The sequence below is a fragment of the Papaver somniferum genome, chromosome 6, assembly GCF_003573695.1.
Source record: "Papaver somniferum cultivar HN1 chromosome 6, ASM357369v1, whole genome shotgun sequence".
NCBI classification, from domain to species: Eukaryota; Viridiplantae; Streptophyta; class Magnoliopsida; order Ranunculales; family Papaveraceae; genus Papaver; species Papaver somniferum.
The window spans coordinates 139003661-139009036 of NC_039363.1; positions in this window are offsets into that span (position 1 = coordinate 139003661).

The window sequence follows — 5376 nt, forward strand, 5'->3', positions numbered from 1 at the left end:
CTCGGAAGATAGAAGGATAAAAATAATGAGTAAATAGGACAGTCAGTCTTCACATACCTTTGTTGGTGAATTTTTCGCAAATGTCTTCGTGTTCTTTAATTTAAGGATATTCGGTGATTTATTATACTCTACTACCTAAGTTTAACCCTAATATGAAACTGATTTTAGTAGATAATGAATCAAGAAATATTTTTGGTCATCAACTTGACATACCAATACTTGTAGTTTCAAACGAACAATGCCCTAACACACGGCTTTATCATTTATTTCCTCTAAAATGTTATGTATTTCTTATTTGATAAAAGAGTCTGGTATTCCCGTTACAATTCCTTTTACTTTGTTATTTCATAGCATGAATGCATACTAGCATAATATTACATGCTAAAACCAAAGCTTGGGTACAAAGAGAATGAAAATAAAATAAATTTTAATTTCATTAAAGATTTGGTTGTTGTTGGATTTTTGGTGATCCGTTTTGTGATTTATCAAACATATTACAGAGGAATAGTCAAAGGAGTTGTGTCATTTTTAAATTCCAAGCTTATGTACTCTATCGGTATAAATCTTGAGGAAGAGTATAAGTGTGTGATAGAAATGAGTGGTTGTCAACACTAATATTGTATTATTTTATTTTTTTAACTTTCCTATACCTATGTAACACTTATTTTAGTTTTTTAATAATTATCTTGTAATAAAGTTGTAATGATCAGTGGTTCACACTCAATAAAAATTCTTTACATTTCAGCTCTGATTTGTAGGTACTCGTTCAGCACATAAATTAAATCAGTATTTCCTATTGAAATGCTTGGAGTGGGATTTGAACCCTTGTCAAATTTATTGAGGCCCAAAATATTACCACCACACTAACTCTGTGTTTTTGACTTAATAATACAAAATTATATTTTAAAACATATATCCCAACACATGGTGTCCTATCATAAGGTTTTAATGTGTAACAAGGTAAAAGAAAGCAATACTAGATTGCTATAAGCAAGAAGAGAAGAGAATTCAAGCAAGAAGAGAAAGATAAGTTTTGTGTTTCATAATTTGATTGAGTAATAGATAGCTCTTACAAGAATTAATCTAGCCTTTATATAGGCTTGAAGAATAACTAAACTAGGAAACAGAAAACTAAAAGGAAATCTAAAAGAATCCTAAAAATAAGAAAGACTGAAACTAGGAAACCATGGAAGCCAAACCTCTAAGCGGAATCTTCTGGAATTGTAGTATGCCCTGCATCAGTCCCCCCTTCTAGAGTAAAGCTCGTCCTCGATTTTTCCAAACAAACCAGAAGTTCATTGTCACCATGAAACGTAAAAATCTCTTGAACATTAAATGTGTTGGAGATATTCCTATCATTTGGTAGATCAATAACATAATAATTATCATTGATCTTCTTTAAAACCTTGAAAGGACCATATTTCTTCATCTTGGTTTTGTTATAAGTACCCACTGGAAATCTCTCTTTTCTTAGATGTATCATCACGAGCTCCCCTTCCTTGAAGGTTTTAAACCTCTTGTGTTTATCAGCATCCTCTTTATATTTAGAATTGGACTTCTCCAGTTTAGATTTTACTTCATTATGTAATTCAGTTGCTTTGTCTACAAAAGAGTCGGCTGCAGTGTTTGTACTCTGTGTGGTGGGTAAGGCTACCAAATCAAGAGTATGATTAGGTACTTTAGAGTACACAATCTCAAATGGAGTTTTTCCAGTAGAACGATTCACGGAAGTGTTGAAAGCGAATTCCATATGTGGCAATAACACATACCACTGCTTACTATTATCCAGGCACTTAGCTCTAATCAAATTCCCAAGTGATCTATTAACAACCTCAGTCTGTCCATCAGTTTGCGGATGTGAAGTTGTGCTGAATTCTAGAACTGTGCCTAAGCGCATCCATAAACTTTTCCAGAAATAACTCAAAAATTTGGTATCTCTGTCAGAAGTGATAGACTTTGGAACCCCATGCAATCTTACTACTTCTTTAAAGAACAAAGAAGCAACATTAGAAGCGTCAGTTGATTTATTACAAGCCACGAAGTGAGCCATTTTAGAGTAACGATCAACTATGACCATAACAGAATCATTACCTCTAGCAGTACGAGGTAAACCAAGTATAAAATCCATACTTATATCAACCCAAGGTGCATCAGGAACTGGTAAAGGAGTATACAACCCGGTATTTTGAATTGTACCCTTTGCTCTCTGACAGACCATGCATTTTTGTACGAACTTTTGTACATCGCGTTTCAAAGATGGCCATAAATATCTTTCTTCAATCAGGGCAATGGTTTTATCTCTCCCAAAATGACCAACAAGACCACTGCCATGTAATTCTCGCATAAGATGTAAACGTAAAGACCCTTGAGGAATACATAATCGATTCCCTTTAAAAGGAAAACCTTCTTGTATAAGAAAATCATCAACCCCATGAGTTTGAGAACTGCATTGATCCCATAGTTTGCCAAAATCTTCATCTTCTGGATAAATGTCTTTGATATAGTCAAATGCATAACTCTCATTACGAATTGTAGTTAATAGATGACTTCTTCTACTTAAGGCATCAGCAACTTGATTCAATTTGCCACTTTTATGTCTCACGGAGAAAGTGTATTTGTTGAGTGTGGAAAGCCATCGATCATGCATTCTGTTAACTTTAGCAGAAGTATTCAAAAACTTCAAAGCATGGTTGTCAGTGTTGACAATAAATTCCCTATGTATAAGATAAGTATGCCACTGCTTAAGAGATTGAACAAGAACCAATAACTCTAATTCATATGTAGACCATTTATTTTGTGCATCTGAATTCTTCTCACTGTAATATGCAATTGGATGACCCTCCTGTGATAATACTGCACCAATACCAACAACAGATGCATCACAATCTATTTCAAAAGGCTTGTTGAAATTCGGAAGTGCAAGAATTGGTGCCGTACAAAGCTTTTCTTTAAGAAGAATAAATCTTTTATCCATTGCTTCCGTCCACTCAAACTTCTCCTTCTTGAGACAGTCAGTCAAAGGTGCAGAAATAGAGCTAAAGTTCTTCACAAATCTTCGATAGAAAGAAGCCAAACCATGAAAACTACGAACATCACGAATAGAAGTAGGAACTGTCCAATCTTCAATTGCTTGAACTTTATAAGGATCAACATGAATACCATCAGTAGAAATCACATATCCCAAAAATGTTACTGAAGAAGCCATGAAGGTACACTTCTTCAAATTAACATATAAAGAGTTGTAAGCAAGAACTTGAAACACTTGTGAAAGATGTTGGAGGTGTTCTGGCTCACTGCGACTAAAAATTAGTATGTCATCAAAATAGACAATAACAAATTTACTGAGAAAGGGTTGGAGAACCTGATTCATAAGTCGCATAAAAGTACTAGGTGCATTAGATAACCCAAATGGCATGACCAACCATTCATATAAACCTTCACGTGTCTTGAATGTTGTTTTCCACTCATCTCCACCTCGAATGCGTATTTGGTGGTAACCACTGCGTAAATCCAACTGAGTAAAAATAATAGAGCCCGACAGTATATCAATCATATCATCAATACGCGGGATCGGAAATCTATAAGGAATGGTGATGCGATTTAATGCTCTGCAATCGATACACATCCTCCATCCATTGTCTTTTTTACTAACCAAGAAGGAAGGACTGGCACAAGTACTGTTGCTAGCTCGTATCAAACCCTTTGTAAGCAAATCATTTACATGTCCCTATAATATCTCATGCTCAGCAGGACTCAAGCGATAGTGTGCTTGGTTTGGTAAAGAGGCTCCAGGAATAAAATCGATGCAGTGTTGAATATTCCGTAAAGGAGGTAATGCAGTTGGTAGTTCATCTGGAAATAAAACATTATATTGAAATAATAAGGGCTTCACTTTTGCAGGCAACTCAATCATAGGCTTAGAATCTTCATGGGAATGTAAAGAATGTTGTGGGTGCAAAGAACGAATAACAGTGGCTACGACAGCATCAGTCTGCGCACAAGAGTTTGAAGTGGAATTGGATGGACTAAGAACCTTGGTTTTCCCATTATGAACAAAAGTGTAAGTATTCTCGAATCCATTGTGAACCGCGTGAAGATCGTATTGCCAAGGTCTGCCAAGAAGAAGATGGGTTGCCGTCATATTAATGACATCACATAGAACTGTGTCTTCATAACCCTCAAAAGAGAATGACACATAACACTGAAGAGTAATCTTCTGTGTGCTAGAGGCATTAACCCATCCTACAGTGTAAGGTTCTGGATGAGAAGTTACTGGTAGTTCAAGCTTCTTAACTACGTGATCAGCAATATAATTATCCACACTGCCACTATCAATTATCATCTTTCATATTTTACCCCCAATATAACATCTTGATTTAAAAATACTGTGTCTCTGAGACTTGCATTGTTGAGTAAGAAATAATGGACGAATCATCCCAACAAACTCGTCGTTATCACCAGGCGAGTCTTCATCTTCGAACTCATTAAGCGCACCAGTGACTTCATTAATGAACTGAGGTTCACCAATCAAAGCATTGAATTTCCGACAATCACTAAAAGTGTGCCTCGATTGCTGACATTTATTGCACTTATCTCCACGAAATTTTGTATAAGCATTATTAGCTCGCTGTTGCGGTGGAAATTGTTGTTGCCTGTTATGAAACCGATTCCCTGTAGTAGGAGGAGTTGGTTGCAGAGAGTGAGACTGCTGACCCGGCTGAAGATCAGCTGGATTGGCTAAGATAGGTGTAGCCAGAGGTGGAGTATAAGGCACAATATGGCTAGGTTGTCGATGTGAATGGCTAACATCATCATAAGGAGGCCTGGGAATATTCAAAACAGTATCTGGAGAAAAGTTTTGAGATGAATTGGTACCCCTGTAAGTATTTTGATAACGCCCTTGTCTGGATGGATAAATCCTAGAAGAACGAATAAGACGATTTTCTATCTTAATAGCTTGCTGCACAGCTTCGACCATAGTAAAAACTGAATGAGTCATACCATTTTGTATTAATCTATTCAGTCCCTCAATGAATCTTGCAACTAACTGTTCTTCAGATTCTTTGAGTTGATTTCGTGCGACCAAATTATAAAAATCAGACACATATTCTTCAACAGTTCGTGCCCCCTGTTGAATGTTTTGTAATTTGATGAAAAGTTGCTGCATAAAGTCTCTAGCTAAGAACTTATCCCTGATCAAAGTTTTCATACGTTTCCAAGTACGTATTTTCGGTTTGTTAGCGTTTCTACGATCATCACAGATCTTATCCCACCAAGCTGCAGCTCCTCCTTTGAGTTTGTATGTCACAAGTTTAACCTCAGCATCTTCAGGGACTTCCATGAATTCGAAAAAATCTTCTACCTCAAAGAACCAAT